The 26,621-nt window shown below is 47.8% G+C and overlaps 1 protein-coding gene across 1 annotated transcript in view; it reads right to left on the bottom strand.

Moving 5' to 3' along the window:
• PCCA (propionyl-CoA carboxylase subunit alpha) overlaps positions 1-26,621 on the bottom strand; it is a 2,575,253-nt gene that overhangs the window by 1,766,011 nt on the left and 782,621 nt on the right. The window lies entirely within an intron of this gene.

Genomic DNA, 26,621 nt, shown 5'->3' on the forward strand with positions numbered 1-26,621 from the left:
AGATAAATATTGTCATGTTTATGTGTGATTGTCTGGATTAAACATGGCTTCTTTTTTCCCACAACTCTGGCAATCAAGTCTTGATTTGTGGGTTCCGTCGGGGCGGGCCGGGAACAATCTGGGGGGTCTGGGTCCTATTACTATGTTCTTAAGCTAAATCTTCCAAATAAAATACAATGTCCACATTGGCTTCGAATGACAACAAGACCTCTTGCCCAATGTAACATTTCCAAAAGCCTGGAAGCAACAATTTGATTAAACAAGAATAAATATAACAAATATTGATTAAATAAGTATATGTAAGCAATATAAATGGTTAGTCAGGTCTAGCTTTCACTACAGCCTAGTTACATTTATAAATTAGCCCAAAACCGAGAAATACAACATTAAAATCATCACAGTAAATTGAAGTAATTTCCCCTAGGATTAGGCAGAGGGCGCATGTGAAACACGCCCCCTTTCCAGCTCAGCAATCCTGTGGCCCAGGGTTCGCAGAGCCTTTTGTTTTTTTACATGGTGTTCGGTGCACACGAAGCAGCCATTTCCAGTTCTGACATCACCGGAAAAAGGCTACGGGATTTGTGACCGGGTCATAATCGCAGGAGGAGGTAAGTTTAAAAGAACAAAGAATTAACTTTGGACCTTTTCTCCTCTGAGGTAACCTGGGCCAGATGTATGGGTCTTTAAAAATTCACACACTCCCAACCCTAGAGGATTTTGAAGTGGAACAGTGGTGGTGGATTTTTGTTAGGCAATGAGAATTAACTAGTCAGAGGTTTGAGGGTACTGGAGTGTCAATGAGCATTTTCATTCTGTGCAAATACCTTTGTTTCAGAGCAAGGGCAGGGTGTCATAGGGGCGAGCTGCGGTACAGTGGTGGGGACATGACATAGGGTTTCTGATTCTGCAATCTGGTGGTATTGGGGACAGGAAAAGGACAATTGCCTATTTGGGTGATAGCCTAGTATCGCCTTCCATGGAAATGGGTGCTTTTACCCATATGATTTTGGACAGAGTGGTAATGCGTGTGTTGGACCTGGCCCTTTCTGCAGGGTTATCCCCAAACGTTTTGCCTTCCTCCTCCTACTTTTTGCTGAATTTGTTTTGTTGGCCTTAGGAATCTGAGCACTGTACCACTGCTAAGCAGTGCACAAGTGCTTGTGCTCTCTGCTTAAAACATGGTAACATTGACTTGTACCCAATTGCCATATTTAATTTACTTACAATTTCCTAGTAAAGTGTACTACATGTGCACAGGGCCTGCAAATTAAACTGTACTACTGGGTCAGGTCTGCCACTGCAGAGCCTAGTTGTAAACTTCAACCTGTCATTTCAACCTGGCAAAAGAAACCTTTTGCTAGGCCCAATCCTTCCTTTTCAATACATATAAGTCCCTCCTAGGGTAGGCGCTGGACAGCTTAGAGAGCAGAGTACAATATATTTAAAAAGATGGACATGTTCTGGTAGTGAAAAACTCTTAAATTTGTTTTCCACTACTGCAAGGCCTGCCTCTCCCATTGGATAACATTGGAGTTCCCTTATTACATTTTAGAAGTATAAATTCCAAACCAGATGAAATCATCAGTTCATGTTCCTTTCTCTGGAATCCTAATTTAAAATCCTATTGATGGTGAAGTCGGATTTTAAATTATAATTCTGAAAATGCCACTTTTCGAAAGTTGGCATTTGCTTACCTTGGCCACTTAGTGCCTGCAGCCTGTCTCTGGGTCACATGACTAGGTGTAGATGACAGTTGGGCTTTGTGTATTCCTCCTAGACAGCCATACACAATGGGAGCTTAGGTGTGACTGAATGGGAGGGAGGAGTTGGGCACAGCCCCACTCACACCTGAATGCGAAGTTTCCTGTCTCCACACAAAAGGCTGCATAACCCCTGTAGATAGTTGGGGCACGGGCAGGGAAGGCAGGGCATCTGTGCACCTCAAAGTCATGCCTCTAGACGCTGCTATTCACTTCAAATGCATATCTATGTATAAAAGAAGGACCTCAGACACCACCACTCCATTACACTTTTGGATCTGTGGATGCTCTGCCGGAAGGACTGCTGTACTGCTACAAGAACTGTCACTCTGGTGGATTGCAGCTCTAAAAGAACTGCTGTCCTGCTGTGCTGACCTGCTGCGCTCTTGCTTGAGGAAGAACTACTGGAAATGCAACTTCATCTTGAACCCAGTACCCCAGAGTGACTAAAGGTGTAAGTCTGCTGGCCTCCTGGTCTGTGCCGCAGAACCATAAAGGCTCCCCAACAGCTCCTGGACCTGTCTTGAGCGAATCCCTGACCCCAAAGTGAACTCTCAGGTCCTGAACCCTTGGTCTAGCTCTCAAGCTCGTGAAATTGAGCTTTGGGACTCTTCACAGCCACAAATGGGCCTGTTTGCACCAGAACAGCTCTGTTTGCTCCCAAAATCAGCAAACGCCACAACCAGCCTTTCTCTTCGCACAGCAGCAACAAAAGCCCATGGGGGACTGCCAACACAAAGCTCCAGCCGACATGGACGGCCGGCCAGCTCTTCGCGCCACGTCGACCACCGCCAGCGACACACTCCTTGCTCCCGGCGACCCTCTTCAACATGAATGGGACTCATGGCACACAACTTGAGAAGGTAAAACTTCATCAGGACTAATCTGGTTCTGTATCCAACCCGCACTCCATTGCAGACAGTCTGAACTTTTGAACTTGACTCGGTCCAGCGCGGCCAGATAGCCACAGTTGGCACTTTATACTTTTAGGGGCTACACTGCAGTCTATTCTTTAAAAAAGCATAACTTTAAAATCCTTTCAAGACTTGCAGACAGAATTCCTCATGCCACAATCCCAATTCTACCGCTATCTTCAATTTCAACATGCCTTGTCCCCCTACATGGAGGGCTTGGAGACACTGCCAGAATTCAGCCCGCTAGAAGCGAAGGTCTTCATGGGTGATCTCACTGACAGGAAAATCTCTTATATTTATCAAACCCTAATCACCCATTGCTCCCCTACGTTTCAGAAGCTTTGGAGGGCTTGGGAGGAGGATGTGGGTGAGCTGGGAGAGGAGGACTGGACCGAGGCTTTGGCAGCCCCGCGAGGGGCAGCCATAGCGATGCGGCTTCGCCTGGTCCAGTTTATATACTTACACAGGGTCTATTTCACCCGGGTGCATCTGTGGAGGGCAGGGTTGAACCAATGAGCTCTGACTGCACTTTCTCTGAGTCCAGCAAAGCACCTTTGCTGCTTGTCTGCCCCTGAGGATTCCCTGAGCACGCAGCCCTTTTCCACAAAGGAAATTTATTTCTACCCACCCGCCCATCCCTTTTTGATTTTGAGTTGGGGAGGCAGTTAAGGAGTCATGTTTTGACCACAAAACGGGTTGCCAATGTGGGGCATCACAGATCTAAGCGTAGGCGGATTCAAGATGTTGGTGGTTGCTGGGGGCATCTGCTGACGCAATTGTCCCTAGCCCTAGAGGGTACCCCGTGATATGCCCCGTGGGAGTGGGGGAGGGGGGAATGGTGGCTGCGCCAGAGGACCAAAGTATGGCCTGGATGCCCAGACTCATACCCGCGATTGGGTGCTACTGGGTTGTTCTGGCATGATTCTTTTTTGGGGGTGGCAGCTGCCTTGCTGGCCCTAGCTCCCTCTATCTTGAGGAGGTAGAATTTCGCTTTGTAAACAATGCCACTAGGAACCGGGAGGTGGTCAATCATGACTCCTAAGGGAATGTGAGAATATGCGGGTAGGAGATTAGTTGCATTAGAAAAAGTTTGCTGAATTGGTATTAATTTTTTGTATATTTATGGAAATGTTATGCAATATGAAGACAACAGTTGAATTTTAATGTCACGTTTATGAGGTGTAATAAATACGGCCTGAGAATGGTTACATTCCAAAACGCAAAGATGGTTTACTGTTGTGGTTTCATAAGAAGGATGCAGCTGTAAATTATTTTATCCTTGTTGTTCTGGTCTGGGAGGCACACTAGTCACGTGACGGTCACCTGTAGATGGACATCTCTTTCTGACATCAAAGGTTAATGCTTTGTCCCTAATTCATGGAGGATGAGATAAGAGTGTGCTTGACGGGCAGAATTCACATTTTATTTTTGGCAGTTTTACATAGCTCAAACCTTGCTCAAGGACTTAAGAGAACTTACAACAGCCACAGACTACGTTACAGGTTTTTTCCGCACAGGGAGATTTGCTGGGAGTCATTGATACTGTGCTGAGACAGGGATTCAAATCTGGTTCCCCATATGATTAGCAGCTGTAACCATAGGCCACCCCGCCCCAGTCAAAAGCTCAGCTCCTTTTGGGCTTGAGGTTCCAAGATGACCTCGAGCTGAGTCTTATGTAGAGTAACTGGCTCTATTGTAAAGCGCTCCAACACCTTCGGGTAAAGTATGCACTATATAAAAATGCATAAATAAATAAATAAGATCCGAAAGGGCTATTTCATGGATGTTTATTCACTGATAAGGGAAAAGAGAAGGGAGTGGGAGCACAAGGATAAGGAAGGGAAAGGATAGGAAATTTAGAGTTGAGGAGTTCATTACAAATTGGTTGTTTGGCTTCAATGTTTACATTTAAGTAGTGCTTGAAAAGAAACCGTAGGTTGCAACCTCCATGATATTCTATTCTAACAAGATTCCCTAAACACACCATGTATATGGAGGCATGGATGGCCAGATTGTGATTTTAGATGGGCTAGAGTAGAGGACCCTGACATTGAGTGGGATCAGGCCAAGGTCCATGTCTGGTTAGAAACTGTCAACAACAAGGCAACTCAGTAGAAAGAGGTCTTGTTGGGCATTCAACAAGAAGTTATGCACGCACCCGGCCGGGTCATGCAAATACAAGCATGTTTGTTCCTTTTGCGGCCACCCCACCCACCCCAAATTCAAGTGTAACAAGAAGTCCAGAGAGAAAGGTCAGGATACGTATAAGCCCTCAAATCTAGCCTCCAATTGCCAAAACCGGTAGAGGTCACCAACTCACTCCCATGATTGAATCTGTATCCTATTGGAACTGGTCTTTTTTGCAGGTTAACCACAAACTTATTGCCTTCTTCCTCCTATTTTTTGCAGACCTTTTTGTTGGTTTTGGGAATCTGGACAGTTTACCACGGCTAACTAGTACTAAAGTGCATGTGCACGTTTATTAATACATGGTATGATTGGTTTACACCTGTTTGGCATATTTAACATACTTATAAGTCCCTTGTAAAGTGGTATACCATATACCCAGAGTCTGTAAATTAAAAACTACTAGTGGGCCTGCAGCACTGCTTGCACCACCCACCTAAGAAGCATTTCAAACCTGTCTCAGGCCTGCCACCGCAGAGCCTGTGTGCGCACTTTATTGCCACTTTGACTTGGCGTTCAAAACTACTTGCCAAGCCTTAAACTCACCTGTCACTAGATACAGGTCACTCCTAAGGTAGGCCCTAGGTAGCCCTATGGGCAAGGTGCTGTATAGGTAAAAGGTAGGACATGTGCCTCATACTGTATGGGGTGTTCTGGTGGTGACAAGCAGCCAGTTTTGTATCTCACAACTGGGAGACCTACTTCCCTCATTGACTACCATTGAGAATTCCCTTATATATGTTTAAGTGGTAATTTCTGATCTGAAAGGAGTAACATTTATAGGTTTTTTTATGCTTAGAATGGTAGTGATAAATAGAAATGCCACTTTTAGAAAGTGTTACAGCAAACGTGGGTTCCTTGCCCACTGTGCCACTGGAATGGCATGGTGAGCAAAAAAACTATGGATTTAGGCCCAGATCTCTGTACTGGGGTGAATGTATGGCATTGTTCTGCATTCTGTCCATCAACTGTTGTTTTTGCATTTGTCACCCCGAGTGGGATGGGTATGCTCAGACGTGAGTCCCGTGCTCTCAATGCCACTGGAATCAAGCTATCCTGGCTGATGAGGGCTGAAAGCCCGAAACCGGTCCTAGGATGCTTGTTTCCAGTCCAGGGAGGACCTGGCTTGGTAGTTCGGGCTGGACTGCTCCCATGGGGCACAGGGTCAAGACTGATTTGCATACGGCTCGGTTCAAACTGGAATGGCATGGTAGCAAAAAAACAATGGATTTAGGCTCAGATATCTGTACTGGGGTGAATGTATGACATTGTTCTGCATTCTGTCCATCAACTGTTGTTTTTGCACAGGATTCAAGCTAGCCTTGAAGGACTGGGTTCTTTTGGACCCAGCGGTGCCAGGGCACAACACCTGAAACCTTCGTGGGTAACCTGCTCCGGCGTACAAGTCACAGAGACACGGGACACTTCCTTCGGCGTCAAAGAGTCAAGGTTTATTTACTGCAGGGAACACAGAAGTCACAGGAAGTACATCGAGTGTAGTTCGGGGAGACTGCTTCAAATTGTATTTGTGGATCGCTCCTTTTATACAGTTTTTACCCATAGGATAACATGATACACAATAGTTTACAACCTGGTTCCCACAAGTCGCTCTCAGAGGGGTCGCTTAGATCACTTTGAAACACACAAGGTCCGGAACATAAGTGCGGAAACATTTGGCGGGTCCCAACTGTAAAAACCCATCTTCCCACCATTAGCAAATTCCAATCAGCAGTAAAGTAGATCGAAATAGGAACAAAGACAGGTGCAGAGGAAGACGGAGACAGTAGGGAGATCGGAAAGGGTGTAAAAAGGGGAGGTATCGAGAAGCACGAGATACAGGCATCAAAGGGACGTGCCTAATGAGATGCACGGCTGAGACAATAAGCCCGTACGGTAAGATGAGCCTCGAGCGGCGTCATCTGCCTTACAGCAGCAACCCCCTTGTCATAAAAACACTTTCAAAGAACATGTGTCTTCCGCAAATATCTTGGGAGTCCCAGGGTCGCGAAGCGGACAGCGTCCGTTCGCTGGCTACTTGAGGGCAAGAGACAAAATGGATGCCGTATCTAAGATGGAACCCGTGGGTACAGATGAGAAACCCACATAACAAACGAACGGAGTAAGTTAGCACAGCGAAACTGCGCACACTTACTAAACTCGTCATTTGCGGTTCATAGATACTAGACTCGACCATATTCGTGCGAGTCGAAAACACCACTTACAATTGTCACGGAACCTCAGACGCTCCTTTTGCCCTCATGTAGGCAAGCACTAGTCGGAATCATACTCGATATTCATCAGACCATCAAGATGTCGTTGTAGCATAGCTCTGTCCGATCGAGTCCCCTTGGTAACAGATGGTTGTCTCATACACGTTGTAGCACAGAGGCCACATAAGGCAGGACCACACTGCACACAAAGGCAACACGTGAACAGGAACACTACCACAACCCCGATGATCGTCAGAATCTTCCAACCCCAAGTCGACACCAGGCCCCAAAACCAACCAAGTAGCGTCCAATCCCCTACATCCACGTGTATGGATTCGGAGATCTTATGCAACTTCGAGATGGCTTGATAGACAGTAGGAGCATTATCTGGAATGAAAATGCAACAGCTCGAATGGATCACTTTACATACCCCACCGCGATCTGCTAAGACAACATCTAAAACCATACGGTTTTGTAATGTCATGAGTCTCTCCGCCTGAAGTTCTGTGGTGATATTACCAAGGGCACTGGCAGTAATATTAGCTGTCGATTCTACCACTCGAGTCAAATGTCTCAGGTTCCTACTATTAACCATAGGTCCCCAAAACGGGAGGAAACCCTTGAAAAAGTCTCCTGCCTCTTGACCGGCAGTATCCTCTTCGCTAATTACGCCTCGTACAACTCTAGTCTTATGATAATCGGCATCTACAGTAAACGTCGGAGGCAACAGATTTGCAACAAAACATGAGCCCATGAAGTCTGCGGGCAACCATGTGTATGCACGATCATGACAGATAAAGTATGTACCCTTGGCAGCCAGAAACACAGGGGACGGGGACATTGGCAGAATGTAACTTTCAGTGCAAGCACTTGCTCCAAGTGAGGCTTGCGAGCCACGACCCACAAGACAAAGATTACCAGTATGGGGTACGACCCATATTGGAGACGAGCTTTTAAGCTGCTTTTCATTAGTGAACATACTATATTCCCCTCTACTTAGGACCCTATAAGCTTGTACCTCTTCTTTAGGGATAAGAAAAGGATCATGGATCTCATCTTCCATATCCTCTATAGCCATCGATAGCAGCCTCTGATACGAGGTAGGACCAAAGTTGGGGGAACGTTGTTCTTGCGTGGGGTGGAAACCCAGTGTGCTTCGAAACATTGTTTGGAATGCTCGAGCTGACCCTTGGGAACTATACGGTAACACCAGATATGGAATTCCCTTACCCGTAGTATGTGGCATCAACCCACACACCCAACAATTAGTAGTGTTAACCACTAACTGATGCTGATGGAGGAGCTGGATAAAGGAATTATTGCGGAATTCTACACGTCTTGCCTGTTCGTGTTCTGGTAACATATGAAAGGAATGAGGAGAAGCAGTAGAAGTAAGGTTAGGGTAAGGAGTAGGAGTAGCAAGGAATAAGTAAGACATAGTGTAATACACCCCACCCGCCAAAAATGCAGAAGCAGTCAAAAACAAAACAAACAATTGGGATACAAAACATTTCGTACGACTAATTTTCTGCAACTTGACTCTATACGCCTGAGCTCCTTCCAAATCATTCAGCTTCGAAAATGCCATTTCCCTACGACCGTCCGCAACGTTTCTTGACGCACTTCGTTCTGTGCAGTAATAGTCAATCCCCAGGAGTTCCTAGGAACCGACGGTCTTTAACCTAGCGTCAAGACCTACTGTCCAGAAGGAAGTACGCGCGCGGCCCTACGGCCCTCAATACACAATATGTATTTATTTAGAACAATATTTCTCAGCTGTGGAAGGAAAAAGATACAAGGAAGAAGCTTGATATATATATACAAAAACTTTCAATAATACGAATGTTCAAAATTTGATTATGGGAAACGAGGATATCGCAGTTATCAATTTCAGCAAAGCAAAAAAATTTATTTGTCCTTAGTGTGAGATCGCAAAGAATATCGATGTTTCCCTGGACGTGTCTGCTCGTCGAACAAAGGATCTGTTGAAGAGACAGCGTCCTGCTGATCAGTTCGTTGATCTGGTCTTGAGTCTTTTGCTGACAAATGTTCAACAGTGGCTTTCTGCTGCGCTGAGGGTTCTCCAACAAGCTGTGCGTCGCTAAAAGGTACAAACGCCGGCAATGTTTCCGTTTCTGTTGACGCAATGCCTTTCCTTATCCACGGGTCTGCCGGCAAAGGAATAGGGACTCGCTTACAATGGGTAGCATGTACCCAATTTTTCCGCCCCTCAAGACGAACGGCAGTCCTCGTGGCCAGGAGCACCTGGTAAGGTCCGGTGAATCGGGGGTCCAGATTGTTTTTTCGTGAGAAGTTACGAGTAACCACCCAGTTCCCGGGCTGGAGCTGGTGGCCTGGACCCTCCGTCTGCGTCGGCAAGGCGTCGTACACCTGTTGATGAATTAACCTCAGTTTAGCAGTCAAGTCATGTAAGTAATCAATCAACATCGGAAACTCAAGATCAGAGAATATTCCTGGCCTAGGAACCCCCCACACATTCGCAGGACGGCCGAACACTATTTCATAGGGACTAAGCCCTATTCGGGAGTGTACAGTCGCCCTAGTTGACAGTAATGCTAGGGGCAAAGCATCAGGCCACGAAAGTCCAGTCGTAGCCTGAATCTTCGCTAATTTTAGTTTAAGGGTGCCATTGTACCCTTCAACCAATCCAGCTGACTGGGGATGATTGGCGCTATGGAATTTCTGATTAATTCCAAGGCCCTTACACACACTCTTCATCACACTTCCAACAAACTCACTTCCGTTATCTGACCACACGACTCTAGGCATTCCATACCGAGGAAAGTATTCCTTCAGTAGGATTTTCGCAGTAGACAAAGCAGTATTGTCTTTGAGGGGATAGGCCTCGACCCATCGGGAGAATGCGCAAACCACAACCAAAACGTATTTCAGGTTATTGCATCGCTCCATATGGATGAAGTCCAATTGGATCACCTCAAAGGGATACGAAGGAGGAGCAAAACTGCCAGGAGGAGTTGGGGTTCCTTTGCCAGGATTGTACATTATACACACCATACAATTCTTCACCAAACGTTCAGCACACTTAGTAATTTCATCATTCTTCCACACATCAGCCAACAACTTGCAAATACCTTTCGCGCTAATATGTGCTAACCCATGTGCCATTTGCACAACGGCCAGTACATACGCATCAGGCAACATCCATCTTTTCTGATCTGACAAATCAATCCAGCAACCATTCACATCCAACCTTCCCGTACTTTCTTTCCACTTCATCTTTTCAGTGTCGGTGGCCTCATTCTGAATAGCTTTCACACTCTCTATGGTATTTTCACACATACTCGATTCTGCAGGCCACCTAACCGAATTCGTCACATACATTCGAGTGCTAAGGTTCCGGGCAGTCTCCTTAGCAATCTCGTCTGCAAACGCATTACCACGACCAACATCATCCGTCACTTTACGATGCGCACTACACTTAACAATTGCAACTTGAGCAGGCAAAGTCAATGCGTCCAAAAGATCGTTCACAAGCTGGCCATGCTGTATTTTCGTGCCATGCGACGTCAAGAAACCACGTTCTCGCCACAACCGTCCAAAACTATGCGCTACACCGAAAGCATACTGACTATCGGTGTACACATTCACACGTTTACCTTTTGCTAATACACATGCTCTAGTGAGAGCAATCAGCTCTGCAGCCTGGGCAGAATTCTGATTCAATCTTGCAGTCTCAACAACAGTATTCAATGTCACCACAGCATAAGCAGTAGTCACATCACCATTTGACAACTTAAAACATGACCCATCCACATACAGGGTGCCATCCGGGTCTTCCAATGGGGTGTTTTTAAGGTCCACACGACCTTTTGTTTCCTCTTCTGTCCGCAAGTAACAGTCATGTTCTGCTACTTCATCTGACTCTGCACTAATTGGTAACAAAGTTGCCGGATTGAGGACATTACAACGTTTTATCTGAATGTGGCTTGCCAAAAGCGTCAATTCGTACCCAGACAACCTCGCACTCGTCAAGTGCTGAGTTTTCGTACGATTCAAAAGAGTATCGACTGCATGCGGAACCATCACCGTAAGCATATTATCCATGACCAATCCTGCTGATTGTCGGATGGAGACCGCAGCTGCCGCAGTTGCTCTCAAACAACTCGGCAATGCTCTAGCTACTGGGTCTAAGGTCGAGGAAAAATATGCACATGGACGTTGCTTACCACCAAAAGGTTGTGTTAGAACACTTAAAGCACAACCTTCCCTCTCGTGAACATATAACGTGAACGGTTTACTGTAATCAGGAGTACCTAACACAGGAGCCGAACACAATGAATCACGTAATTCAGAAAAACTTTTCTGGCATTCTTCCGTCCATGGTAAAGGAGTCGAAACATCCTTGCACGTAAGAGCCACCAATGGTTTCGCTAGCAATGAAAAATTAGGAATCCACTGCCTGCAATACGACGTGATACCTAGAAAGGCACGCACATCTCTTTGGGTTTGTGGCACAGCCATGCGCGCAATCGCTGCAATTCTCTCTGGGGTCAATCTCCTTCCCTCCTTTGACAATAAGTGACCTAGGTAGGTTACTTCTTGACAACAATATTGGAGTTTAGAAGGTGACACCTTGTGATTTAACTCACAGAGATGTTGCAGCAACGACACTGTAGCGATTTTGCAGATGTCCTGAGTATCAGCAGCCACCAATAAGTCGTCGACGTATTGGAGTAAAGCCGCACCAACCGGCAACCTAAGCGCATCTAGTTGACCCTTCAAAGCTTGACTGTAAATCGATGGACTTTCACAGTAGCCCTGAGGAGCGCGTTTGAACCGGAAGCTACGTCCACCAAGAGAGAAACCAAAAAGGTCCCTGCTCTCTTCGGCAATCGGGATGCTGAAAAATGCATTTTTCAAATCAATCACCGAAAACCATGAAGCAGTAGCTGGAATCAGAGTCAGTAGCGCCGTGATGTCAGGCACAACAGGGAATTGAGGAACCACAATTTTATTTACCTCCCGTAAATCGATAACAAAACGATACACAGGCGGTTTGGTAGGATCAGTACGTTTAAGAATGGGCAGTACAGGACTATTGCACACGTTTCCCCGAGTCTCTTCAATGACATCTTTCTCGATCAAATCATAGATGATCGCTAACAAAGCTCGTTCACCATCAAGTGAGATACGATATTGGGGAATACGTGGCAATCGCACATTAGATTTCAACTGAACAACGTAAGGGGAGATATCAAGTAGGCCCACATCATTTGGACCCGTCGCCCACAAAGATGCAGGAAGAGAATCCAATTCCGGTGGAAGCTTATCGAGAGACAAGTACATGGGAGAGACTACCCTCTCTCCTAACGTAAGCTTTACACCCGCAGGAGAACAATGCAAAGTTGCATACAAACGTTTAAGCAAATCCAGACCCAAAAGATTTTCGCCACAACCAGTAGACAAAATCAATGGAGCTTCGAGCTCACGAGGCCCAATTTTAAGGGGCAAAGGGCGCGAAACTGGATTGCTAACGGGGGCGCCAGAAAATCCAACGGAAACATTTGTTAAGCCAGACAAAGGTGCGCCAGGGAGTTTCGAATGGATGATAGAACTTTTCGCTGCACCAGTGTCCAACAGAAAAGGCTCAACGACGCCCGATGTAGCAACTGCGACGTAAGGCCCTCTCTGATCAACCGGAACTGATACCACTCCCTCTCCTTGTCTTTGGCTGTCCTAGTAATTACTATCGTCAGTTCCCTGATCGACGTAATAATCGTCTACATTGTACTGCGCAGATCGTCCTTGCGATGATCCACGTTGATCGAAACAATTATTAGAATTTGATGAATGGTCAGAGCGATCATTCTGAGCACCACGACCTCTACCACGCGATGCGTGCTGTGCACCACCACGGCCTCCTCTAGACGAATTACCACCACTACGGTCATTTAAAGCAGGACAATTGAATTTAATGTGTCCCTCCTGTCTACAATAAGCACATTGGTTGTACCCTAATGAAGATCTTTGGAAAGAAGAATCATTACGCGGCTGCGATCGATTCGATTGCGACTGCGATCTATTCTGCTGAGGCGCATTCTGATTAGAACGCGGCGGATATGCTTGTTGTAACAACACTTTAGTTTTCAGCTCTTTCGTTTTTTTATCGGCACGGTCATTTTCCTCTTTTTCTCTATTTTCGTAATATTGTGCCGTAGCCAATATCTGAGCTGAGGTAGAAACAGCCCACGCACTTTCTGAATTTTTCAATTTATGGCTCAAATCGGGCAATAAGTTCGATACGAATTTATCCACAAACAACCTCTGTCCACCCTCAGTACCCATATCCTGTCCACTATGATCAACGAATGTTTCCTCGAACCTCGTAAAGAAGTCTGAAACACTCTCATCTTTCTTCTGCTTACAGGCTGACAACTTGTCCCAATTTACCCTCATAGCTGGCATAAGCGTTTTCATTAATGTAATGATTCGCTGGGGAAGAAGTTCAATCAACTGATCGGGTTTAGTAGCAGCCACTTGTCCAGCGTCTGCCGCTGTAATGGCAGCCCAATCACCGCCTAATTCATTCGCGTGATCTTGGTGACGAATCTTGGCCCATACCGGTTGCGGTACGACATTGCCAAACAACATGTCGATATCGGCCAGATTCATTATCGTAGCGTCTACGAGCTGCGACAATTCCTTATAATACCCAGCAGGATTTTTGCGAGGATCGGGCAAAGTTTGTTTCACCTGAAGCACTTCCGATCGTTTCCAAGGGAGGTGTATCCACACTCTCTGGAAATGTGCTGGTACTGGAGCATTAGCATTAGTATTATCAGCGGGTACCCAAACTGGCGGAACTTCACGCATAGGATATTGGCCAGACTCGGTTTGTTTTTCAATGTCCTCAACGAACAATGCATGAGGAATAGGAGCGGGACGAAGAGATAGCAACCGCTCAACAGCACGCCGGACATTAGTGTCGACTATCAGTCCGGTTGCGAACTGAAGCCGAAGTTCAGACAGGGCGGTCAGCACCTCGTCAGGCGCATTGGCCACTATCTGATCATGAAGGAACTTGCACATTTCATCAAACACATATCTCTGAGTAGGTATGTTGAATTGATCAAACGTTTCGAGAACAACACGAGGTGGATTTCTAACAGGGTTTATCATCCAACCCATCGCCATATTGTATAGCGCAACACGTTCTCTATTACCAGGAAGCTGGCTACGTCTCTGAGGACCATCAGAACCAGCAGACCCAAAAACAGGTCCGAGCGACTGAAAGAAGTTTGTCGCAAGGGGAGAATCACGATTACGAGTAGAGGGAGAAGAGTAAGACACAGGACTAACAAGAGAAGGAGTAGAGACATTAGCAGCAACAGGGGTTAACAACACAGGAGCAGTAGCGGGAACAGGAGTATGTGGAAGCGGAGGAGCAGTAGGAATAGAAATAGGCAAAGGAGCAGGAACAGTCGGAAGAGCAGGTGCAGGTTGAGGAACAGGTGGAGGAATAACAGGTGGAAGAACAGGCACGGCAGGGACCACAGGAGCTGCGGTACCCTGTACGTACGGAGGTGGCGACTTCATAAGATAGGACATTAAAGAATCCTCAACTGCCTCTTCCTTCTTATCCGACTCCGTAGGCAAAACAGGATAGCATTTGTCTATGGACATACGCTGTAATCTCTCAAACACTTCCTTATCCTTATCCTCCTTATCACGCTGAAACTGCTCAGCTTTCTTCACTATAGTAGCAACAGTATCTCGCTGACTACGTTTATTTTGTCTGATTTCTCTCTGTCGGGCTTCTTTGCGCCAGAACCGAAAGGCATCAAACATGGCCGGCCTTGATTTACGTTCGAACAACTTTATTTCCAAATTATCTAAGATCGACGCTTCGAAGCTACCGTGAGGTGGCCAACGAAGATCGCCGTCTTTCTTTGTATATTTTATCCAATAATCGTTAAAAGCAATCGGGCCTAGCCCATGTTTGCTATATAAATCATAAGTAGGAGTTCCAACCGGAGGTATCGGACACGAATCCTCCAGCAGGGAATCCGCACCACAAGGTCTAAAGCAACTGAACAAGGTACTGCGACCAGGCATCTTGCACACTAGCCGAGTTTCACAAACTTCAAGGGTTACGGGATTTCGGGATTTACCAAGTCCCAGCAAAGAACAAAACCCTCGGTCTTTGGCGGCTGCAGTCGTCAAACAAATACAACAACAACAAAGTACGCTAGCAAAGTGTCACCGACAAAAACACTCACACAGCGTGTACAACAAAGACACCCGCTAAGGCGTCTACAACAAAAACACTCGCTAAAGTGTTTACAACAAAGAACTCTGGGAGCGACCCACAAATACTTAACTCAAAGATCAATGGCGTCCTCAGGAAGGCCCGTCAATCGTCTCGCTATACCAAGGTCTACGCCAGGCGCCAAAACAGGTCTACAGTCAGGGCAGCAGTCCGTCGCAGCCGTTAGGAGGCGGGAATCTTCGCGGGAAAAGTCTTCGGGCCACTTATTTCGACAACAGGATCGATGAAGCGGGGTGCACCTTCCCTCGGAGATTTCACACGAAGTTCCTCACGATCGTCGGGCTTGGACCGGTACCACTGATGCAGCCCCACGTTGGGCGCCAACTGAAGGACTGGGTTCTTTTGGACCCAGCGGTGCCAGGGCACAACACCTGAAACCTTCGTGGGTAACCTGCTCCGGCGTACAAGTCACAGAGACACGGGACACTTCCTTCGGCGTCAAAGAGTCAAGGTTTATTTACTGCAGGGAACACAGAAGTCACAGGAAGTACATCGAGTGTAGTTCGGGGAGACTGCTTCAAATTGTATTTGTGGATCGCTCCTTTTATACAGTTTTTACCCATAGGATAACATGATACACAATAGTTTACAACCTGGTTCCCACAAGTCGCTCTCAGAGGGGTCGCTTAGATCACTTTGAAACACACAAGGTCCGGAACATAAGTGCGGAAACATTTGGCGGGTCCCAACTGTAAAAACCCATCTTCCCACCATTAGCAAATTCCAATCAGCAGTAAAGTAGATCGAAATAGGAACAAAGACAGGTGCAGAGGAAGACGGAGACAGTAGGGAGATCGGAAAGGGTGTAAAAAGGGGAGGTATCGAGAAGCACGAGATACAGGCATCAAAGGGACGTGCCTAATGAGATGCACGGCTGAGACAATAAGCCCGTACGGTAAGATGAGCCTCGAGCGGCGTCATCTGCCTTACAGCAGCAACCCCCTTGTCATAAAAACACTTTCAAAGAACATGTGTCTTCCGCAAATATCTTGGGAGTCCCAGGGTCGCGAAGCGGACAGCGTCCGTTCGCTGGCTACTTGAGGGCAAGAGACAAAATGGATGCCGTATCTAAGATGGAACCCGTGGGTACAGATGAGAAACCCACATAACAAACGAACGGAGTAAGTTAGCACAGCGAAACTGCGCACACTTACTAAACTCGTCATTTGCGGTTCATAGATACTAGACTCGACCATATTCGTGCGAGTCGAAAACACCACTTACAATTGTCACGGAACCTCAGCCTGGCTGAAGAAGGGGGACATACCCTGAAACCTTTCCCAGGATGCTTGTTTTCGGTCCAGGGACGACCTGGCCTGGCAGTACGGTCTAGACTGATCCCATGGGGCACAGGGTCAAGACTGATTTGCCAAAGGGTGGGTCCAAACTGGGGTGGTGTAGTGGGAAAAGAACGATGGCTTAACTCAGATCCTTTGACTGGGGGAGAATGTTTGCATTGTCAGCATTCCGCCCATCATTTGTTTGCTGTAACACTTTTCGCCTTAAGTGGGATGGGTATGCCCAGACGTGGGTCTCTTGCTCACTGTGCCACTGGATTCAAGATAGCCTGGCTGAAGAAGGGTGACATACCCTGAAACCAGTCCCAGGATGCTTGTTTCCGGTCCAGGGACGACCTGGCCTGGCAGTTTGGTCTGGACTGTTCCCATGGGGCACAGGGTCAAGACTCATTTGCATATGGCAGGGTCCAAACTAGGGTAGCGTAGTGGGCAAAAGAACAAGGGATTTAACACAGATCTTTTGACTGGGGGAGAATGTTTGCATTATCAGTATTCCGTATATCATTTGTTTGCTGTAACACTTTTAGAAAGTGGCCGTTTCTCTGTGCGTATAACTATGTGCTTTGCAGCTTGATTCCAATCCTTGTCGAGGCCTGGTTCACAGCTACACTTATTGCATACTTTCAAGACAGCCATCACACACAAAAGGTTAGGTATGACAGGGTTACATCTGCATACCGATAGTCTTCCTGGGCTTGGAGAGAGGGAGGCGGGCACACTTACATTTGTGTAGGCTGTTTCCTGCCCTCACACAAAGGACTGATTTACCCCCTACTGATGTCTGGATCCAGGGCTGGGGTTGAAATGGAGTGATGTGCACTTATAAAGTTTCTTTTGAAGTCACCCCCTGACCAAAGACATTAGGGCCCGGATCCCCCAGCATGCTCTACACCCGCCCTACCCACCATTTAATCAAATTTCGAGATAAGGTGGGTGTACAAAAGGCCATGTTTAATGACAACACTCATAAACATGACAATAGATGATTAACAGAAAACACATTATCAAAACATTAACAACAGCTATTATTGAAGCATATCATCGAAATTGCATTGTTCATTATTAAAGCTGCATTTGCTCTTAAAATATTCTTCTTTCCCCCAGCACCAAGGGGCCCTCTGGTTCGCATCTCCCAGGCCGAGATGCCCACGCAAGGTGCAACCCACCTGCGCCCCTGAGTGATGGGCCCCAGCCCTCGGGTCCTTGTCCGCCATTTCCAGGGCCCCACCTCTCATCCACCAGGCTGCCCAGGATCCCAGGAGGCTCGTACCTGTAGCCCTAGCCTCCCCAACCGGTGGCCTCCATCCCCCTGCGGAGAGCTTACCTTCTCTCCCCTCAGTGCTGGCCTAGGGAGTGCGCAAGGCGTACTCCCGTCCATTTTGTAAGTCTATATCAATGGTCCAATGTCTCTTTTCCGCAACTCACCCCCTCAAACTACTGCATTAGGGGACGGGTGGGTGGGAGTTAAAATCTTAATTTAAGGCGAGGGGTATGGGGCCAGCAGGGTGAGAGCAGGTCCGATGTAGGCGAAGGAAGAGGCCGAGATCCCTGTGTTACTGACCTAAATAGGTCACGGCCTCTGCCCCCGCCCCCCCACCGGACGTGCGTCACCTCCTGCCCCGGAAGCACTTCCTCTGGCCGGCCTCCCATAGGGCGGCCGGCCACCTACACTGGCCAATGGCGTTGCGTGGGCCGGGGGGCCGGGCCCTAAAGGCGGGCTCGTCTAGCCTCGACCTTGGTATAGGGCCCGGATCCCCCAGCATGCTCCACGCCCGCCCTACCCACCAATTAATCAAACTTCGAGATAAGGTGGGTGTACAAAAGGCCATGTTTAATGACAACACTCATAAACATGGCAATAGATGATTAACAGAAAACACATTATCAAAACATTAACAGCTATTATTGAAGCATATCATCGAAATTGCATTGTTCATTATTAAAGCTGCATTTGCTCTTAAAATATTCTTCTTTCACCCAGCACCAAGGGGCCCTCTGGTTCGCATCTCCCAGGCCGAGATGCCCACGCAAGGTGCAACCCACCTGCGCCCCTGAGTGATGGGCACCAGCCCTCGGGTCCTTGTCCGCCATTTCCAGGGCCCCACCTCTCGTCCACCAGGCTGCCCAGGATCACAGGAGGCTCGTACCTGTCGCCCTAGCCTCCCCAACCGGTGGCCTCCATCCCCCTGCGGAGAGCTTACCTTCTCTCCCCTCAGTGCTGGCCTAGGGAGTGCGCAAGGCGTACGCTTGTCCATTTTGTAAGTCTATATCAATGGTCCAATGTCTCTTTTCCGCCACAAGGGTGACTAGGGCCCACAGGTCCGTCGCCCTTCCCCCCTTCCGACAAGTCCAGCACAAAGAACCATATCCCTTTGCTCCATATATCCGTACAAGTGGCAGATAAATGGACTCCATCATGGTGACACATTGCAGCTCCTGAAATCATCTTAGTGTGGGACGTGCAGCAAGCGGCCCTTCGCTGAGCACGACTTTGCCAACTCCCCATTGAGGCGTCTCACTGACACATTCACACCGTGTTATTCGACACTCTTGGTCACACTCTGGGTCCATCCTTGTGATACAACACCTCTCTGGAAACCCTTTGGTGTGTGATGCGACACGGGCGGCCCTTCGCTGAGCACAACCCGGCGCTCCGCCCTGCGTGGCATCATACCTCTTGACCATGCGATTTCTATCCATGGAAATACACTTCCCAGCCAGGCAAACACGGTGAACGGCACCTCTTCGACCGTCAGGGACAAATGCCCCATTCCCCCCACCACTTTGGCAGGGCACTCTAATGCACAGGAGAGAAATGGAAAAGTCAGGCACAGTCATGACCAAATTGCAAGCATCAATTAACAGCCATAACCACCCAGGCTGGATCTGAAGATACAACCAGTGGGTCGCCAGTGTCCCCCTTTTTTCCAGCAGTGTCAAACAACAAACCTGCCCCTCAGTGCTAAGGCTGACGACCCCAATGTACAGGAATCCACTGAGGCCGTCCATTCCTTAGTGCAAAATGTTTCGGCACCCCCCTATGGAGCACCACCTGTCGCAGTTATATTGCGTAAGAAATGCACTACCACAATCGCAATACTGGTTATATAGTACACTGTATATACGAACAGTACCATAAAAGTGGTTCTGCGCAAGCATAACCTTTTTTCCCTGCCATAAGTTGTCTAAAACACAAAGCATCTATCGTGCTAAAGGACGACGACCCGCACCCAACTAGTGCAACCACCATATGTCAACCCTGGACTACCTAACCTAAGGACAGTACGAGGAAATGAGTAAGAGAGGAGTAGCTCAAGTAGCTCAAGTTCGGGTCATTCTCGGCCACCAACCAAAATTTCTTACGGGTTGAACAAGCTCTGTCCATTTGGGTCACTTTGGGTTATTTGGAATGAAAAGATGCCTCGTATCTCATCTATGGAACTTGATTTCCCTGTCACCCGCCAGTGGGGGGTGGGGGGGAGGGCGGGCGGAATCACTGGAGCTGGATGTCTCTGACGGAGAGAAAACCACCTCTCTCAGTGCGTCAGCTGGAAGAAGCTTCTTTCGGCCCTTGCAACTGCGAGGCATCGGCAAGTAGTAAGTCGATCTGCTTGTCAGGATAAATCTGAACCTATTCCAACTAAGGAGGGACCGAGTTAGACGTGCGATTCTCCTTGCTAACATCCTATGAGGCCTCCAATCCCAGCCAAACCCAGATTCCTGGATAAATTAGCATCCAGCCAAGGGGAAGACCCGAGCTGCTGAACGCAGGTTTCTCCAAGAAACAGTCATTGATTCTAAGAACTTAGCGTAAGTCAGTTAATGTTTTCTGTGGCTCTATGAGGTTAATATGCCCATATAAGGGGGGGGGGGGGAATCGGGAAGACTGCACTAAGGGGCCTAGATTCCTTACTAACAAAAGTATGTTTCCCTATCCCAAGGACCCCCCCTTCTCGGATGGGCTAGCCTCCCACGGCTGAATCACACCCTCTGGTACCTGCAGCGATGACACCCATCCTGCTTGAATGCCTGCCATAAATTACTAATATCCCTGAGGAAGCCACTCTGCACCCCTCACTTCTTTATCAGTAAACACAGCATTTTCTTTACCTCTGGAGCCGTCTATGTCCTAGCAGTCATGCACCTCTCCTTCACACATTTTCATATAACATGGCAATTACCTTTGGCACAAGTGACATTTGCTATGCGCCCCCTGCCACGAGGCCAATGATTGCATGACGTAGTCTGAGCGCCTGTTTCCCTTACTCACAGGCATTTTTATCGCTACCCTTCTATTTTTTAGCAATCGTGTACATCCCCCTCACACACTGTCACATAAAATGGAAATTACCTTCGACACATGTGACATTTGTTATCTATACACACAACATAAACAGGCCACAACTCGGACTCCGTCACACCTACAGCAGATCGGAAAATAACATGCAGCAAGACTCAACGCCATTGCAGCGCTCCAGTTGAGGATAGCTTAGTAATGAGGGTAGCTTCATGAGACCTGTCAGGGAGAAGACTGGTGACACTCGGTTTATGTCGGACACCGTGGAGAATTAGGCTCACACAAGTCAAAGGCACGGTTATGAAATATGTGACCTGCTCAAGATCACACGACCTAGCTGTCAATTCAGCGGTGAGAAACACACTAATATGGGCGCATCTGCCTACAACCTTATTGCCGCCCATATAGTCAAAAGAGGACACTTTTCCATGATTGTTAGGAGGATCAAGTTGTCATGTGGAACGAATAATTTCAGACTACACCCGTAGTATTAACTATTATTCACCTATTCATGCAGGTGCTCCATTTGGACAGGCGGCTGGGTCTGCGCAGACTCTTCATGTGATCGGGGCCAAATAAACACATAATTAATACAAATTACTGTCCAGACACAGGGACCCCTAAAGAGAATACCCTCACGTGTCACTGATGCAAGTCTACAACACTACAAGGGCGACTGGAAAAGCGCTCAGTCAGAACTCTGCGCAATTACGCTGGTTGACGCCCAGCTGAAACTGTCCTTTTTGAGCGAGGGACCCATCCAGTCCAGCCCACTGCATTGTGGTACCTGAAGTCCCGTAATTACAAGGGAATAGCGAGTTAAAAGGGGTCGGCTCACCTCGCATGTAACTCTGAGGACCCAATGAATGATTACAAATAAATCTCTCTTTTCTTTATTTGTTGCGAAGTCCAAAATGAAATCATGTGGTCTTGTTTTAATAAAGCGGCATTTCCTAGCACTGTGTAACGTATAAATAATACTGCGGTTTTATCCTAAACGCTGTGCGCCTCGAGGCACGTTTAGATTGATATGTTTTTTACATCGGGAAATAATACAGTTCTTTAAAGTCTATCCTTTGCCCTTTTCTGCTCGATGTAGCGGGCGGGGCAAGGTCAGGGCAGCTCGGTGGGTTTGAGCCCGCTTACACAACCGTTGTAGGTGTGGGCAGCGGTCGATGTCTGCACAGACCCTACATTATCTCTTACAATCCGGCCGCCCGTTCTCTGATGCTGCCTATCTCTGAGCTTGTGTACAAGAGCGACTATTTGCCGAGAAGAAAAATTCAACTCTCCGAACTAGACATTATTTAGCGCCAAGAGACATTTCCGTCTTTCTAACTGCAAGTTACAAATCAAGGTACGCTGGCCACTGAAGTCTACCCAGGATCAGAAATAGAGAATTCTTTACAGGCTGGCTACCGACTATCAGCAACATCGCTATGTTTGACTGCTTAACAAGACACAAATATAATCGTTAGCGTGCCTTAGTCACGGAAGCGAGTTGTGTACACGTTAATATGCAACTCGCCGGTGTGCATTGTAGAAACAGAGGACCAAAAGGCAGACACTCTCTTACACAATGGAGACGAGCTGATCTGTAGACACCCGTCTACAGAATAAAATAAAAGTTCTCTGGCCCTCATTTATGGAACACAATGGAGTAAAATGCCAGCATCCGTCTACTCTAAAGAATAAAAGAGAGGAAAAAAAAGAGGCACTCCGAGAATAAAATAAAGTACAACTTGGGCGCTCTTTTACTGAATGAAACAGCCAAGAGCTGCGGCCCCCGCCTGTAGAATGCAACAAAGGGGAGCGCCGGCACTTTAACAGAATCATACAGAGACCGAGGCAATCTGAGGCAAGCGGTCTGAGGACACCGTTTCTTGTGCAGAACAAGCCACGTCTGGGAAAGGAGCTCTCGTAACAGAATAAAGTACCAAATATCCCGACTGCTCGCCTGAGCGTGCCACCGCAAAATGCACGACTTTTCTACAGAATGAATCAGAATGCGATGGCCTTTCTCAGGCCCAGGTCAAGATTCTTTGTGGTGTCGGCGACAACACAGGCCCGCAGCTCAGCATTACACGGGGAGGTTTATGCTCGTGCGTGTCCGGACCACAGGGTTCCCTCTTTCCCTCCCTGCATTAGCTAAAGCATTTTTGTTGCCGTTTTTTGAAGTTGGTCAGTGGTTACCCACGAGTTACCCGAGGTTGTTCTAGCTCGTGCTGAAACCTGAGGGCATCCTGGCGCTACGCAATGCCCGGAAGTCTTTTCTGCTCCCTCCCATCGGAGGCTGATCTCATATTCCCCTCGACCGTTTGCGCTGCTAATACCCTCATTCTGATCCCCGAATTGTAAAGCCAGGCGGCAAAGTACGGAAGGAGTACGTGCACACTGGCCTTTCATCTCACTAGGGCCACCAAATAAGCACACATTTCGTATACGATTAAAGCATCAAGTAACCACCATAGTTTTTGCACTGAGTTTCGTATGACTAGTATGTGCTGTTCAAACACCCCCAATGCCCAAATGCTCTTCTCAATGAGGCCCGCAACGTTCCCGCTCCCCCTCCCCCGGGCCCTGGGTCGGGAGCTAAAGTGTCGGAGCGTGCCCAAACCATTTTTCCGGACAAACCCCTGGCAGCCGCAGGCGGTAGGAGATGGCTGCGATCTATTCCCTTGCCCCCCTCCCCGCCTCCCACAGCTGCCCGAGGCGCCTAGGGACACCCGACACCTCACCTCCTGAGCCGGCCGCTCGTTTCAAAACTCCAACTTTAAATTCAGCCATCGCATCCCATCGCCGATCCAATCCGCGCCGACTGCCCCGAATCTGCTGCAGTTGAGAACACGAGGCGCAGTCCAAGGGGCATTCCGGTGTGGGCGGGAAAAGTTAAAATCTTAATCTAAGGCGAGGGGTATGTGGCCAGCAGGGTGAGAGCAGGTCCGATGTAGGCGAAGGAAGAGGCCGAGATCCCTGTGTTACTGACCTAAATAGGTCACGGCCTCTGCCCCCGGCCCCCACCGGACGTGCGTCACCTCCTGCCCCGGAAGCACTTCCTCTGGCAGCCTCCCATAGGGCGGCCGGCCACCTACACTGGCCAATGGCGTTGCGTGGGCCGGGGGGGCGGGCCCTAAAGGCGGGCTCGTCTAGCCTCGCCCTTGGTATTTGGAGTAAAAGTAGAGCGGCTCTGATCGCATGTTGGGGGACGCACTTTTGGATCCGGAACCTATATCAGAAGGACTGTGTTGCAGCCCAACTGACTCATCTGGACTGCTTTTCTGCTTGTGCCCTGCTGCTGCTACCTGCTGCACAGCTTAAATGACTCAACTGGACTGGTTTGTTGTTTGTTGTCCTGCTGCAACTTGACCATGGTGTCACCATTAATTTTGGACTTGTAACCAGACATCAATGGCGCTATACTGTGCACATTGCCAGAAGGGAGTGCTGTGCTGCAACAAGTGACTGCCAGTTAGCAATATGCTTCATGTGTTGACCTGTGGTCTGCTATCTGTGGACTATGCATCTGTCTACATGTTCTCCAAGGGCTTTCCCCCTATTGTTGGGAGATCTCAGGGACATCAAATATCTCCCCCGTGAAGCTGCACTAGAAAACTCAGCATCTGGTTTCAACCTCAAACAAAGCCTCTTGTTTTGAGCCCAGTGCTTCATTCTGACCCGAGGAGCAGCGCCCAAAGGAGATCAGCTGTTCAGTGCTACTTCCAGGTTTGCATCTTCCAAACGCATTGAGGCTGGCCGAGTGCCGGATGAGCAGGTCTCTCCCGCTGTCTATGAGCGCCCCCTAGCTGGCCTCAGCTGCATGCACAGGCTGACTCGTCACCGCTCCTATCTGGGAAGTCAGCGATCACCACTGCTACACTGTGGGCCCACCGAGACACGCTGATAACTGCTGCTTTCCCCTGCCCTAGGACCTGCGACAATCAGCTGATTACCGCCACTCCATAGTAAGTCTGTTTGACACACGCTGAGCATGCCCGGCGTCAGCTCGCCGAACCAGCGGTCACGAATACATTTCGGGAGGTACTGGGGTAGCGAAGGAGTGCGGTGTTACCTGCGGGTACCGCAACCTTATGAGGCCGCATTTCCGTCTCCCTCAAGACTCCTTACAGACATCTGAATATCAACTGCAACCAATGGTGTCGTTCTTAGTGGAAAAGCATTACCGTAATGCTTCTGAAAGGAGCAGAGCTTGATTAAGCACTGCTTGTACAGTTATACTTACAAATTGCATATCTCTGGATATAGTCTTTCAATTTAGGTTGCTGTTGGCGTGTTTTAATTGGGATAACAAGCCCTATCTTTGCATCTGCATACTTGGAAAGCATATGTGATAATCATGTTGTTTTGGCCTTTAAGAGTTTACAGTACAATAAGCTATTTTTAGAAAACCGTTGTGAGGTCTCTTTTGTAGTGTATTCATTGTGTCACTGGTGTGAGTGTGTTGTGCAAATGCTTTACACATTGCCTCTGAGGAGAAGCCTGACTGCTCTGCGTCGAGCTACCAGAGGGTGAGCACAGGTTATCTTTGGTGTGTAACTTACTTGCATTGACTAGACTTGTTGGTTCTGTGTATACCCTAGCCAATCAGAAATCCCATTTCTAACATATCCTAACAAGGAACCAGTGAGGTTGCTGTATCAGGGTTTTTCCACTCATTTTTGGATTCCGGCACTTGGAGTGGCCCCCATTCCTCATTGCAGCAATTTGATTTCTGCCCACATGCATTAAGCCATAGTCTTAAAAAAATTACCTAAGAGGTTGCCTTGGGGAAGATTGCTGGGCCTTTCATCCCTCCTCCTTTTAGGGACTTTGTTCTCCTCTGGGAGTCGTGAAGAAACCTGGCCAATTTAGATTGATTCATAATCTCTCGCCACCCAAGGTGTTTTCTTTGAATGGCGCTATTGACCCGCAGGCTTGTTCAGTCAGGAACTCCTCAGTAACTAAAACATTGTCCAGACTGCACGAGTAGGGTCCGGGGGCTCTACTTGCAAATACAGACATTGGATCTGCCTTCAGACTCCTCCAGGCACACCCGGATGACTACCACCTCTTGGGTTTCAAATTGTGGGACTCGTACTGCTTTGACAAATGCATGTCGATGGGCTATGCTTTGAACAGTTAAGTTCACTACTACAGTGGATTTTTACGGCAAAGTCTGGCCATCGAGAGGCGATTCATTAATTGGTTGACTTCTTAGTCTTAAGACCACCTGAGTCAGGGTTGTGCGCACAGGGGCACTGCATGCATTGACAGCTTTATTTGACGATCTGGGAGTACACCTAGCACCAAATAAGACAGTGGGCCCCACCACGTCTCACTTTCTTAGGAACTGAAATAGATACTGTGGCCGGTTAGTGCTGCCTTCAATCAGAAGAGGTTCTTACTTTTAGGTCGTTTGTGGACTCCATGTTGGCCCTAAAGAAGGTGACCCTGTAACAATTACAAGTACTAGTCGGTCAGATGAATTTCGCCTCACAGATTATTCCCATGGCAGGCCCCTTTTCTAGATCAATTGCAGAAGCAATGACTGGCCTTACACACAAACACTATCATACATGATTCCTGGACAAGATGATATAGGACCTGAGAATATTGCACCAATTTCTGCAGCAATTTAATAGCTGTG

This window comes from Lissotriton vulgaris, chromosome 8 (assembly GCF_964263255.1).
Source record: "Lissotriton vulgaris chromosome 8, aLisVul1.2, whole genome shotgun sequence".
Lineage (NCBI taxonomy): Eukaryota > Metazoa > Chordata > Amphibia > Caudata > Salamandridae > Lissotriton > Lissotriton vulgaris.